The sequence below is a fragment of the Ambystoma mexicanum genome, chromosome 1q (assembly GCF_040938575.1).
Source record: "Ambystoma mexicanum isolate Mex_15411 chromosome 1q, UKY_AmexF1_1, whole genome shotgun sequence".
In the NCBI taxonomy this organism is placed as follows: domain Eukaryota; kingdom Metazoa; phylum Chordata; class Amphibia; order Caudata; family Ambystomatidae; genus Ambystoma; species Ambystoma mexicanum.
Genome location: NC_090922.1, coordinates 947,473,948 through 947,489,903, shown reverse-complemented (window position 1 = coordinate 947,489,903; position 15,956 = coordinate 947,473,948).

The window sequence follows — 15,956 nt, the reverse complement described above, 5'->3', positions numbered from 1 at the left end:
CAAAACAAAGAATCGTTCAAAACGACTGGATAGCGACCATGGAACATAAAGGAAAATACAAACTTAATCAAGATTGCAAATTCAATAAATAGTTAGTTAACTGTCTTCTGCCCTACCTTCAAGAATTTCCATCTAACCAAGTTAGAGACTTTTTTTTTTCGTTTCCGACTAAACCTCCTACCGACAAGAGAATGACTATCATTGAGGAAACTTTTACCAAAAGACATGGCCTTTTGCAGATTCTGCAAAAAGAATATGAAACACATCATCATATCTTGCCCGGCCTTGACTGACACCAAGATATGGATTAGAGACATGTACTTATCGGCAACAGTCCAATTAAAATCTGAAGATCGATGGGCAAATTGTCTTAAGGGGGAAACAAAAAAAGAGATCTTCGCCATTGTATATTTCTTAAAAAACAATTTTAGAAGACAAAAGTCAAATGGAAACAATTAATTTAAAGATAATCATGAACTCCTTGATTGGATATTAAATACGGTATAAACAAAGATGAAAGGTTTCAAAGATAAACCAGAACATTTAAAAAAAATAAAAAAAATAAAAAAAAGTTTTTATCATTGCAAGCTATCGCCTGCCTTATATCCTTAGAGGGTTGTATTCACTCTGGAGTGTGCATTAACATGGTCTTGCCTTCACCATTTTGGTCTAGAGTGGAGCCGCCTGTGTTTCTTTATACATGGCTGGTATGTAAGCATCTCCATGTCACACTGAGATGCTTAAACCGCAAAGGACATGATGTTTTTTTTTCTCAACCTGATTCAATGTGCGCCCCCATTCCAAATGAATATGCATACTGAAGTGATCGCGCCTAGGTGCCAGATGTAAACAATCATAAGGCCCATGTTTTCCTTCTGTTGCCCACTCTTTCCAGCTACAACTCTCCTCAATCTCTTGTGATATTTTGAAAGCAATCCCTAATTTTTTTTTAAAAGCAGGAACTGTCTGAAAATATGCCCTCATGAGAAGAAAAAAAATGTCGGGCATCCACAAACACCAGATCTTCACTAATCCACATCAATAGCATTCCCTCCACTTCAAACATAGCTCAGGGACCAAATCAACCAATTTATGCACATTTTGAGGAAAAGAGTCACTCTTTTTTATTCTCTCGAATCATGGACAAATAACATGATTTTTAAATGCAAGGTTCAACAACTGAAACGCCTCTACTCCAGCAATGAATCATGGAAAACATCTTGATGGTTACCCATGTAGTCTGACATTATGGGGGTAATTCATAGAATTCAGCGCACAAGTGGAGCACGCAGCTGCTGGCGCACAGAGGAAGCATGCGCTAGTCTGCGCCAGCTGCGTGCGCCAAAACCCATCTCAGCGCACAGCGTATTCATGGATACTTACATCCATAACTAGCCATGGCGCAGAGTGGTGCAGCGACCCTGCAGCAGTGCCATTTATGCCCCGAACCCTGCCCTGTGCGCCAAAAATATATCACAAATCCCCTACATGACGCAAAGGCCAGTGGACCAGCATACAGCCCCCCAACCACGAAAATGCGTGAAAAACTCCCCGCGCACCTCTCGGAATACATGTACCCCGCTCGAACTAGTGAAATCACGTGTAAAACTCCGCACGCATCCCTCGGAATACACGTACCCCGCTCGTGCCAGTGAAATCGTGTGTAAAACTCCCCGCGCACCCCTCGGAATACGCGTACCCCGCTCGTGCCAGCGAAAACACGCGGAAAACTCTCTGCGCACCACTCCTAATACACATACCTCGCTCGCGCTAGCGACTAAAACGCATGTAAAACTCCCCACACACCCCTCGGAATACACATACCCCGCTTGCGCTAGCAAAATCATGTGTAAAACTTCTTGTGCACCCTTCAGAATACGCGTACCCCGCTCGCGCCAGCGAAATCGTGTGTAAAACTCCCTGTGCACCCCTCAGAATACACGTACCCAGATTGCGCTAGCGAAATCGCGTGTAAATCTCCCCGCGCACCCCTCATAAAACGCGTACCCCGCTCGTGCCAGCGAAATTACGTGTGAAACTCCCCGCGCACCCCTCAGAATATGTGTACCCCTTTCGTGCTAGGGAAAATGCATGGAAAACTCCCTGCGCACCCTTCGGAATACGCGTACCCCGCTTGCGCTAGAGAAATCACATGTAAAACTCTCTATGCACCCCTCGTAATACGCATACCCCGCTCTCACCAGTGAAACTGCGTGGAAAACTCCACACGCACCGCTCGGAATAAGCATACCCCGCTGCGTCAGGTAAAATGTGTGGGAAAAGCCCCCCCTGTGGTATGGGCTGCCTGTGGGGCTTGGGGAGGGTGGATGGGCTGCCTGCGGGGCATGGACTGGGGTGATAGGCTGCCTGCGGGGCATGAACTGGGGTGATGGGCTGCCTGTGCGGCATGGACTGGGGTGATGGGCTGTCTGTGGGGCATGCCCAGGGGTGATAGGCTGCCTGCGGGGCATGCTCAGGGGTGATGGGCTGCCTGCGGGTCATTGACTGGGGTGATGGGCTGCCAGCGGTCCTTGGACGGGGGTGATGGGCTGCCGCCGGGATATGCCCGGGGGTGATGGGCTGCCTGCGCGGCATGGACTGGGGTGATGGGCTGCCTGCGGGGCATGCCCAGGGCTGATGGGCTGCCTGCAGGGCATGGACTGGGGTGATGGGCTGCCTGTGGGGCATGCCCAGGGGTGATGGGCTGCCTGTGGGGCATGCCCAGGGATGATGGGCTGCCTGCGGGGCATGGATTGGGGTGATGGGCTGCCTGTGGGGCATGCCCAGGAGTTATGGGCTGCCTGTGGGGAATGGGGAGGGTGGATGGGCTGCCTGCGCATATTCCGTGGGTGCAGAGGGATTTTTACATGTGATAGGCCTGGCGTGAGTGGGGTACGTGTATTCCGGGGGTGCGTGGGGAGATTCACACGCGACTTGGCAGTGTGTGCCTTCCCGGGCGTGCCCCCCCTTCCCATGCCACGCAGGCAGTCCACACCACAGGGGACCACCCCACACCCCTCTCCACCCCTGCAGGCAGCCCATCACCCCAGACCATGCCTCGCAGGCAGCCCACATGTCACCATGCACTTGGTAGCCTTGACTCATGTGCCCCACCCCCAGTGAAGGGCACCTGCCAGCAGGCCCTGAATCATGTCCCCCACTACACCCACCGACAATTGACGGGCACCGGCCAGCAGTCCCCGACAAATGGCCCACCAAACAACATATCCTAACAAAACAGACCCATGGCCCTAATGCCAACCCAAATCCCTCCTGTCCCCCAGTACAAGCACGCAACCATCCACTGCACCCACTCCCAAATTACCCATGCCATGAGAGTCTTGAAAGAACCACCATGGCCATGCATAAATGTACAACAGAGCCACACAGTGGCAACACATGACTGAGGCAATGCTCATAGAGACATGCACATAACCAATGAGAGTACACAACACCAATAATGAAGATAATGAAATGTATTCAAAAACTTAATGAAATAACATAATGAAAATTCAAACTTGCAATTCAAAAAATAATTAAAACAAAAAATAGTTAAAATAGAAAAATCCAATGCAAAACAAAAATCCACAACAGGAAAAAAGAGAAGTGGTCCATTGCCAATGTCCATATAAAGTACATGAAAAAATAAATAAAAAACATTGATCCATGGGATGTCCAAAGAATGAAATTATGTAAAAGCCCGGAACTATATACAATGGAGGTCCAAAGGGTCCATGATCCCCAAACAAAAGGAAACCTACAAAAAAGTACTATGAATAAAAAACTATATACATAAACTGGAGAAAAGTCCAGGAACTCCAAAAAAAAAGATAAAACAAAGGAAACCTAACCCTAAAGAACTATGTACAAAGGCGGCGGGCAGGTCCTACTGCTCACTTTTTGATGCTTTGGGCCAGGGCATCATCGAACTCCACGTCAATGTTCCAGAGGTGGGCCTCTTCCCTGGCCTCGAGGTCTCACAGGGATGCAGCCATGGCTTCCTCCAACTCCCTGCGAGTGGCCTCGAGGCACTCAGCCCGCCTCAATGCCCTGCGCATGGAGTTCTCTGCCCTGACCATAGTGAGCTGTGCCTCCTCCGCCCGCCGCCACTCAGCATCTATCTGCTGGCCCAACTGCTGCCACACGGAAGACACTCCCAATCCAGGGTCCTCCTGCCCTCCGGCCGATGCCTGCCCCTGTGATGTTGATGGCCCGAGCCATCATCGCTCCCACCCTGAGCATGCTGCTGCCGTGCATGAGCCCTGCCTGTCGATGCCTGCACATCCTCCTCTTGCTGGGGTCCAGTTGGTGGGGTGGCCACCCCTGCTGGACCTCCGACTCCCGAATTGGCAGGGATGTGTCCTCCATCAGCCTGGCCGCTGGTTCAGGGGCAGCTCCACAGGGTGCCCAGGTGATACTTGGGCAGGAAGATGGCATGGAGGGCGACTGGCGCATAGGGGGTTCACTTGAGGAGGGGGTCGCAAGAAGATCCAGCACACGGCTGAACCCAGCGCCGGTGACCTGTCCTAGTAGGCTGACACGGTCAATGAGGTATTCGAAATGACATGCATTGTCCTCACGAGAACTCTGCACATCATCCCGAATACCATGTTGGCGCAATGCCACCTGAGCTAGGACAGGCTCAATCCGGTCACAGATTGCCACGTCCGCTGGGAGAGGAAGGCCAGTTGTTGTCCCTGAAAAGGGGTCTGGACGAAGGCCTCCCTGCTGGAGCGGGATGATGCAGTCACAGGATCGGGGACAGGATTACACACAGGCACCTGCTCGGCAACCTGTGCTGCCTCCTGTTCCTGCCCCTGGACTGCACCACTAGCACCAGTGGAATCCCCCCTCCAGGCCCCGTGTGTGAGCCTTCCATGGCCCCCTCCCCAGATGAACCCCCACCAACCTGGATGACTCTGTGCCATCTTCCTCATAGGCCCCTGTTTGGGCTCAGCTGCCCCTACTGCTGCCAAGGAGTCCACCTCCAAACACCGGCTCTTGGACGTATCCGCTGCAGCTGCGGCTGTGGACGCATCACCGGACTCCTCACTCCCGAAGAGATGACATCCCGGGAGGGGAGCTGGGCCCTGCGTCTCCGGCTGGCAGTGGGATCCCTGCCGCTGTGCTCCACAGCACCGTCTCCGCCCTCTTCATCAGTTGACGCTGCAGACAGGGAGAGACAGAACACAGGCATCAGGGCACTGTACAATGTTCATATAGACACATGACTGTTGCACATGAGTGGCATTGTCAAACTTCACAGATGGCATCACACTCCCCATCACACATCTCATTTGAACCCACACACATGCACAAATTAACAGGAATGGTGCATCAGGCAGCAGCATCCATACACACACAACAGCATGAACATCCAAAGGTCAGCCAGATGTCACCAGCAACATGGGGCGTGCCAAACACATGCACACACGCCACCAGACAGACATGCATCTGTACATCACCACCACCTGTCACAGAGCAATCGCCGGGAACTATGTCACATCTGCCAATTGCCTCACTACATGTCTTTGTCACATGCATCCATGGTGTATCACAGTCGCACACATGTCAAACACACATACACACGCACATGTACACCGTACACGTGCATGAAGGTGGAACCAGCATCCATGTGTCACACCCCAACTATGGCATAGTACATACACAGAAATGCCAACATGTGTGCGTCTCCACATGCATTTGTGTATCATGCTTTGGAACACATACACCATTGTTGTGCATCACACATGACTGGACTCACATGCGGCAGGCTCATGTCCCCGCACATACACATCCATAAATGGGCCTTTCCAGACATATGTCCATTCTGCACACCTCAACATGCACTGCGTCCAGAAACGTCTTTATGGGAGGGCAAAAGGGCACTTGCCCCGGGCCCCCACCTTGGACGGGGCCCCACAAGCCTGCTGTATCTAAAGAAGTAACTTACATTGTTCATCAGACATAAAAGGCACTGTGTATGGCATGCTGCTGACTCTCTAAGCCTATGTTGTATGTGTTGTGTACAGGTACATTCTGCTCTGCTTTCTGTGTTCACTGTGGCATTCATAGTTTGTGCAGTCACTGCAGCACAAATCCTGCAGCATGCCTGCTGCAGTGGAAGGGGTTATAGAGACAAGACACTGGACCAGATGTTGCAGGCCTCGGTTAGCATATTTGTCTTATTTCACACAAAAAACGGGGTGTTCTTTTGTACAATTCAAAGGTTTTTCTGCACGACTATAAACAACAGTTGCACAAGCCTGTGTTTCAGGTGTATTTAAAGCTTTTAAATGCAAAATAGAAACCTGGATAAAATCTATTAGATCACATCAATTAGAATAAATAAAGCTAGAATAATTCCCATTTTGCATAATATGCTTCCATAATTTTTTGTTTTTAGAAATTGTCATGTTGGATTATGTGAATTGTGGACTTTGCAGGTCAGTTCTATCAAATGGGATTATTTTAGTTCATGGCAAGAACTGGAAAAGAAAATGATAAAGTGCAGACATTGCAGAGTGGGTGCAAATCCCAGTGTCACCTCTTAACTAACGTGTGATCCTGGTCATCTCATTTAATCTCGTATTGCCTAACCTGTCAAAATGACCTGTCCCTAAATCTTTGGAAATTGTCTCTCTTCAGAGAGATTTTGTTCTCAGTGTGTCATCTTCAAAAAAGCCCCAATCATGGTTTCACTGGCTGTAGTGTTGCTTCCGCTATAATATTAGTGAGCTTTGATATATTGCACACCAGAGCTACTTTGCTCTCTAATGGCAACACTTCTTGATATCCATGTCCCTCTTCTAATCTCAGTATGCCTGAATATGGGCTTGTTCCTGTTAGCTTCTAATCTTCATCCACTAGCTATGCTATGGTATCTGTATCTTTCTCCTTACTTTCAATTGGTTTCCCGTATGCATGCACAAGCACTTTTGCATTCTTTTAGGCACCTAATTGGAGTCATCTGTCCATTCTGGATTATGTGCATCCTTTTTATATGATCTGTGTTCAGCATTTAGACTAAGGCCGCTCTAGCTTCCTCGTGCTTGCTATTGATGAAACGTGTGCTCTACCTATGTTAGAACACAAGTACCCATGTCGTTAACTTCTAATGTTGGCTTTGAAATGCTACTTGTTTGTCATTCAGATTACAGCAAGAATTAACAGGGTAGTGGGACAGAAAGGAAGTACCCATGATTATTTTGATCGCTGCAAAACAGCACATCAAGCTATGGGTTGGAGGGGGGGGGGGGCACAACCAGATATTATCTTTTAATTCCTTTGGTTCAGTGGAGGGGGGTCCCAAAGGTGTCCGTGCCCCGGGCCCCAAAAGTGTTTAAAATGGCCCTGAATGTGCCCAATCAATACACATGGACACTTACCGCTCGATTCCGGACGGGTCTGCCTCTCAAGGATCTGGAGGTGAAGCACTGGGCGTATGCATTCCAGGACCCTCATCTGGTCATCGATAAGGCAGACCCGGCACCCCTCTGCATCCGCTGCGTCCAAGAGGTGCCAGGCCTTCCTGAGGGTCCTGGACCTGAAGTCCTCCCAGCCCTTACGGACGTGTGGTATGTCTCGGGTTGCCACCCCCTCTGTGTTGATGGCAACCACAATGTCCGTCCAGATCCTTCTCCGTCCATCCTTGTCGGCGCGTTTTCTTCCAAAGAGGGCATCATGATGCACCAGGACTTGCTCCACCAGGATGCCAACCTCATCTGCTGAGAAGCTGGCAGCCCTCTGCCTCTCTGGCTGGGGGTTGCCAGTGGTCTCAGATGTTATTTCCCCCGACATGGCAATCCCCGAGGCAGGTGTGGGTGTGCAAATGGGTCCTGGTGCTGGGCTGTGGAGCGATGGAACTGCAGTCGGGAGTCTTCTGTTCCAGCAGGGGTGGTCACAGAAACTGGACCCCTGCAGATAGCTGACTTGCAGGCACCATATAGCAGAGCACGTGGCCAGCTGGCAGACAGGCAGCAGCAGATGGCTGGTGGGAGTCTGCTCAGGGCTCTGGGGGGGGCAGGAAATTGGCCTTCTGGGCAGGAACGTGGTCTTCCGTGTGTTGTCGCGTGGCCATCTTGATACGGAGTGATTTTGCATGTGAAAAAACAGCACATCAGCGTGAAATTCGAGGAAAGTCCCTTAGCGCGTAAGCGCATATGTGACGTAACACGCGCAGGTGTTTCCCTCAGCACGGGTGCATGCGCACGTGAAAAAAAATCACGTCCACGTGTGAATGCGTGTCATTTGAGGAAAGGCCCTAGCGCATAAGTTACGTTACGTGCATGGGTGTTGCCTTCAGCATGGGTTAAAGCTGAGCGCGGGCCAGCAGTCCACTGTGCGTGCTGTTCGTGGAGACTGACGTGTGTGTTTACTCTGCTGGAATCACACATGATTACTTCACAGTGTCTGAAGTCCGTACCTCTTCTTTGGCGGGGTGTTGCCTACGCGCACAAGCGCATGTGTTTTTGATATTTTTTCCCACGCAAGGCAGGCGGTGAGTCGCGCCCACTATTTTTCCCACTGTGGTTCCCCCTGTGCATCGCGTACCGTTTTCAAGGTCATATTAGCCCGCGTGTTCCACACGTACATGTTTTTTGTGTCCCTGGGTGCCACACCGTACTGCTGGAGGTAAAATCCACGTATGTGGTCTACCGGGGTCGCGTGCACATATATATTTTTTTATTTTCAATTTCTTGTTCTTATATTTTGTCATTTTTTGATTTTTTTATTTCTTTTTGTTTTATTTTTTCATTTGTGGGGGTGCCTGAGCGTTGTGTCACCTGTCATTTTTCCACAGGGGTCACAGACTGCCTTGCAGGAGCACTGGGTTACCTATTCCATCAAGTACCCTGCCCCCTTCTAGCCAATTGCCCAGGACAATTGTTGAGTGAACCTCCCATAGCCTATTTTCCATCTGTACCATGGTTGGGAGGCCACCAAAAGCTAAGGGCGGTAAAGCTGGGCGTCCTCCCAGGGCTGGCCGTGGTCGGGCAAGTGGGCACGGAGACCAGGGAGGTCGGGGAGTCCGGGTGGCAAGGGTGGCTACAAAGGGGGAAGTGGCAGGGGTGCCCCTCTGGGGCAGGATGTCCAGCCACGTGCTGGTGCAGACATGCCGCCACCCCCTGTGGCTCCTGGTGATACAGCTGTTGCATCACAACCTGGTGCCCATATCACCCAACAGAAATGTACACCTGCTGTGACGGGCCCACCGGTGGTGGTAGCTGCAGGTGCAGCTGTGGGGACCTCCACCCGGGCTCTGGGTCAGCCAGCGCATGTTGCGTTGTGTGACAAGGACTCCCAGGACGATTCCATCTTGTCCGGAGGTTGGGGTCACATGTGTCCACTGTAGCTGTGACTATGGCACACGTATCTGTGGCAGTTATGACATCTGCTGCCCCAAGCAGCCGGGTGGTGGTAACTGCATGTGCAGATGCAGCTGACACCACCCTGTCAGTGAGTCAGACCCAAGCCAGACCTTCTGTCCTCATACCAACACCCACTTCCTTGGTCCAGTCCACCAGCGCCACTACCCCCACTGATCAGGGCCACATTGCCCACTCAGGGCCAGTACCACTGGCCAAAAGGAGAAAGCGTGCCCCTGCACAAGAGGCTGGGACCCCAGACACGGCTCCGGCCTCCGGCACATCAAGGAAGAAGCCTTTCTGCAAGCAGGAACTGGACTTCCTTGTGGACTACGTGTCTGAACACCAACGCGATATGCTTGTGGGCCCACAGTGCCATACAATGCATCACCAGCGTTGGGTCCACTGGCATCATGTTGTAGATGGTTTGACAGCCATGGGATTCCAGGTGCGCATGGCTCAGGACTGCTACAAGTGTTGGAATGACCTCTGACGCAGTGCAAAACAAAAGCGGGCCTCCAATTATTCCATGTCTCTGTTGACTGGTGGTGGGCCACCACCAGAGGAGGATGAACTCACTCAACATGAGGAGATCACTTCAGAGTTCATCCCGGAGGAACAAATCCATGGAGGGGGAGAGAGGATGGATTATGATGCATCATCTGGTGAGTATTGATGCGTGTGACTCCATAACATGTGTGTTTGGCATGTGTGTCCCTCCCAGCTACAACTTGACTCCTTCCTTTCTTCAATCTCTGTCTCTACCTGTAGTGTGCACCAGGGGTCAGACCTCTCGGCCTGACTATACAAACAGCACCTGGCAGCTCTCGCCTACTGCATTTTCATTTTCTGCTGCCACTTCCAGTGCTATGCTTATGACAACCAACTCATTTCCAGGCTGCCCTTGGGCAACTCTTCTCTCTCCCTTATTTCTGATAGCCTCATTGCCATTTTCAATTTGTGTACTGCAATCGATCTCTGTCTAAATGCCAGCAAGACTGACATCCTCCTCATCGGTACACCTTCACCATCCTTTCCCCTCACTCTCTGGCCAGCACCACTTGGCCCTCCTCTTACCTCCACCTGCAAGGCCAACAACCTCAGGGTCACCTTTGACTAAAGACATTCCTTTTCCACACATTTCTGATGTATCTTGAGATAGATTAACTTCTTCACATCCTCAGGGGTAATGTGCCTTTCCTATCGTTGAACTACATGCTCACAGTCTCTCATGCTATGTTTTACTCAAGGATGGAGTACTGTGACAGGCTCTTCAAATATTCCACTGCCTCCACAATCCACCCTCTTCCACTAATCCAGTACAGGACTGCAAGACTTGTCCTTGGCCTCATGCCCTTGTATCCTACCTTCCCAGCTTTGTAATCCCTTCATTGGCTACCAGTGGATGCAAGGATGATACTTCAGATCACCAGCATTGTGCACAATGATTTTTTGGGACTGGGTGTGAAATAGCTGCAACAATCCCTCTGCAAATTCCTCCCCTCAGTCCATTGCTCCTCCACCTCACATTCCCTCCAGGTCAGTTGTCAATTGAATAGATACTCTGTGGGCAGATCTGTGTTCACGGCTGGGTACACCCTTTGTAACAGCCGTCTGGGCATGTTGAAACTTGAGGAGAAACATCTCTGCTTCCGGTAGCAACTCAAGACCTTCCTATTTGCTCCTGCATTAGCCCCTCTTCTCCCCAGCTTAACAGTTTCCTCTGCCGGCACTGTGCCCCTGCACACAGTCTGTCCTTCGGGCCCAGGTACCTGCTCACCCTGCCTCCCTTCTGCACTGCCTCCATGCCTCCAATTGCAATGGGTCCTGTGCGTGTACCCATACAGTCCCCCACTCTTCTTTTGCACTCATCAGATTTGCCCTATACAAATTGTCTTGCACTTGCCACTTGCTGGCTGCACTGCCACCTTTTGAATGCCTATTCTATCATTCATTTTCCTTCTTTGGTCTCCTCTGTGTGGCACGTTCCCCTTCTCCACCTTCCAGGGTCTTCAGCCCTTTATCCCTTCTCCATGCAGTTGCGTGTTCTCAATGTCACTGTGCCCAGTATGATAGTTGTTTCAAATTCCTTTTCTCCCTTGTCCCACTCCCTTAGCTTGTTTGCGCTCTGAGCCACTTGTGTACAAGTGCAATCTTGATGAGATGTCATAGCATGTCATTTACATCCTTTGTCCTTGGTGCAGTGTGTCTCACTCTGACTGTGCTGATGGCAGTGGGTCCCCATGCACATGTGTGCACAATCATGTTCCATGTGCATTCCATGTATGCCCCTAGGTGTCCTTGACCACCTGCTCATTGTAGTATGTGTCCAGAATGATCCAAGTGTCATCCCGTTGGACAGCCATGTCATGCTCACTGTAGGTCTGTGTGTCATCACGCAAGACTTCAGGCTGTGCACATCTGTATCATGCACATGGCTCCCCCTATTACAGGCCCACTGCCTCTTTTCAACTGGTGTTGTCTTCTACATGAATGGGTGTACTAATGATGGTTCCTCATCTGTCCTCCATCATGTCCACTTCTCATCGGCTGTAGTGACATTTGAATGACAAAATGCAATAGACGCATGCTTACACTGTCTGGCAATGCACAGTTCTGTGTGGACATTTCATTGCCATGCAGTGCCTCCCTGGTATTGCCCATAAGGTGGGTGTTTCACAGAATCCATGCTACATGGTGCATGCCATTTGCACATGATGGCTGTAGTTGCCGTTACACTGCCGTCATGTTTGGAGATTGTCATCACTACGTACGTGTTGATGTTGTAAGTTGAGGGGCTACACATGCACTGCACAGCACACACCCACTCCTGTGCCAAGTTAAGCCCTTCAACATGCAAACACAATGCTGCTGTGTGATGTTGACCTGACATGTATGTACCCATGTCCCTCCTTTCACTGTAGAGAAAGGCACTAGCGTAGGCGCCTCCTGTGACACATGTACTGTGCATAGTTGATGGTAGTTAAGTGCTGCACATGAACATGCATGTTACATGTATCATGGTGTGTTTGGTTAGATTTCTAGCTGTGGCTATTTGTGTGTTCACACATGCTTATGCTAGGTGCCATCTCTTTGTTGCAATCTCTCATTTCAGTATTGGATATGTGCCGGCTAGAGGTTGTGTGTGATGCAGGTGATGTGCAACATGCAATATATGTGTTGCCTTCACATTATGCACACATCCCTTTCTGCTTTTGGGATACCCTTGTATTGCAATGCCACTGGATGCATGTTGGGGTTTGAGTTGTCTGTGACATGAATGTTTCATTATATGGCTGTCAATGTTGTGAACTGTATGTGTGTTGTATGTGCTACTGACATGCGTGTCCTTTCTTTTCTTCATGTTGCAGGTGATGACGCACTGGCGGCAGAGGATGAAGATGTCATCTCAGACATGGTGGTCAGTTCACATGACCAACCAGGCACCAGTGGTGGCCATGGGGTGGCAGCCTACGAGAACCGACTGGTGCTCCAGGCCATCGTGTACAGAGTTGGCTCTGAGTTAGGCTCTGATGTATCCTCTGACCACTATGTTGAGCTGGACCTGCATCATGAGGTGTTGTCGCCGGTAAGTGATGCTTTGTTGGATGATCTTCTGTCCACAACACCTGCAGTAGGGGTCCAGGCAGGGTTGGAATGTCTGCCTGTGGTGGTTACAGGTGCACAGTCACACTTAACACCAGTTGGCCATGTTCCTGGGGCATCAGGTCCATGGAAGGATGTAGTCCTGCAGCCACGGGCGGCACCAACCCAGCAAGCTCCTTGGGAGCAGCAGGTGTGGTGTCCGGCAACGCGGTGGCTGTATGCCAACGGGGTCAACTGAGTGGGAGCGTTCCATGATTGCCATAGCACAGCAACAGGGGAAGCAGTTGAGATTATTGCTCAAGGTATGGAAAGTGTGGCCCATTCCATCCTCCCCTGTGTAAGGCAAATGGTGCCCCAGCAGCGGGCTATGCAGTCCACGTGCCGCTCACTCAGGCTGGGCATGGCGGCGTCTGACAGGGCGTGCCGGGCTGTAAATGGTGGCTCTGCGTCAAGCACTTAATGCTCAAACAGAGGCACACCATAAGTCCCTGAGGGTGGAACACTAATACCTCCCATCTACTCTGGCTGCGCTCATGATGGACGAGAGTAGGCAGACAGAAGACAGAATGGTGCAGCTTGGAAGAACCATCTCAGCTGAACTCCATGCAAGCCGGGAGTCGTTCTGTTTGTCATGTGGGGCTATGCAGGCAGAACTCCATCTCACACGTCAGTCATTTCAGGAGGAAGCACGCGTGACACATGAGGTAATGCATGCTGACCTAAGTCTCATTTCCATGCAGGACCTGGTTTACCAGTCCTACATGCTTGCTGCCATTGAGGGGCAAGGGCGCGGCTAAGTGTCGTGAGTCAACTGAGCCACGTCTATCTTCTGATTTCCATCCAGAGGGTTACGATGACAACCTATCTCCCACATAGGCCAGGCCGTGCAGGCGCTGAGCGCAGTTTTTTTTTTTTATCTCAACATCTACACATGTGGGTGTTGAGGTGCACTCTTTACCGCCCCCCTCCTGGGTCATATATGGGCATTTTGTATTCTTTTTTTTCCTGCAATTCTTTTTTTCTCCAGCAGTTTTCTTTTGGCCTGCAAATAATTAGTTTATCCTGCATATTTCTTTTTGTGTTAAGTATGTTTATTATTTTTTTGTTTTAAAAATGTTGTTTCATAAAATTGTTTCTTGTTTTTTTTATTACTTTCCTTTTTGAAACAATATTTTTATTTTTTTGATTATTTTAATGTTTATGAATTTTTTTCTACAAAAACAAATTGTTGAATTGATTTTTATTTTCTGCTGATTTTTTCTTTATTGCATTTTCTTTTGTCTATTGTGCATACATGTGACAGTGTGGTGCTTTGTGGCATTGGAAGGCATCCAATGTGTGTTCCAGCTGAGCCCATTCAGGCTTGTCTTGTGTATGTGTTTTGCTTGGGGTCCTGACACATATGCTACTCCTGATTCCCCTTTCCATGGGCTCGCAAGGATGGCTCGGTGTAACAGCATATCACACATGGGCATTGGGCTTCCATCATATCTGTGGCCAGCCTGCAGTCCTACTTGTGTGTACACCCATAGTGGGTGTTCCGGATAGACTCTCCAATGCATGTCTGCACTTCACTTTGGTGAGTATTATGTTGACTGTGCATTTCATCATGTTGCTTATGATAGTTGTTATGTATTGACTGTATATGTTCATGCATTTCCTGCTGTAGGTGGTACATTGCACCCTTTGGCTGTGTACCACGACTGATGGTGGTAGGGGTCCGTGTGCTGACAATGTTGAATAGGGACACTTTCCTCACAGTGATTTTGATATGCCACATGAAGGCTGCACAACGAGTTACCCATGTCATCACGCATTTCAACCACCACCCATTCCTTGCTTGCACCTTTTTTGCTATCTTGCAGCCCTGGCTGGTGTTTTGATGTGCCATTTGCGGTATGACCGCATTGCTCTTGATTTGATTGTCATGTTTGTGTCCTGGACCTGCTCCCCCCTCCCATTGGTTGCACTTGGCCCTTGTGACAATCTGGCCAACCAGGATGCTGGAGCCTGCCACCACTACTAGAAGCCCACAATGGAGGCCCTGTCTAGCCCTGTCCACCAGCCTTCTCGGTCACTTAATTGTCCCCTTGTCTCCCCTGCCCCTGCCAGTCTCCCTCTGTCTCCCCCCTTCATCATCACATCCCCTACCCTTTGGCACCGTCTGATTTCCCTCTGCCCCCTGTGTGTGATTTCTTTCCCCATCTCCCTCTTTATGCATTTTGACCTTGGCCCCCTCTTCCCTTCTCTCCTCCCTCTCCCTCTCCACCACCCTTTACCCTCCTCCTTGTCCTCTGTCTGTCATTTTCCACGACTACCCAAATTTCCATCAGGCATGGTGATACGTAGCCTCTTGTTCTTTGCAGACATTTGCCCTTCTGCCTCCGTCCATCCGCCCCCCACCTTCACCTTTTTTAGTATTGTTTTGCCACTTACTTTTATCATTAGTCCCTCCACTGCTGATTACAAGTCGTCTGTTCCCCCATTCCCTTCTGTGTTTCTTCTCCCCCTCCCCAGCACTATCTTGATTCTTTGTCAACCTACCACAGTTTGTCACTTGTTTTGTTACTCTCCTCACCTCTTCCCTCCTCTTCCCTCACTCCCCTCCTTATGTGACTCTTGCACTGCAACTATTGCCGTCAGGCATAACAATGTTGATGCTAGTTTTGTTTTCCAACATTCCCTCCCTAGACTCTCCCTTATTGTTCCAGGCAATTGTAATATCTAATACGATTTGATAGTTCATTTTCACATTGTGGACTGTTTGAAGGACATGTAGGAATGTACTGTTCTTCTCCCTTGTTACCTCCCTCATTGATGTACTTTGATGAACTTTGTATATAGGTCGTATTGTGAATTTCTATGATTCAGTGATGGGTCACTGTCTGCCATTGTCGAAGTGGGGTACTCTGCACTTGATATGTTCTGTTGGTCAATGGCTGATGCTATGTTGTGCTTTATTTTGAGGTGTCAGGGGATGGG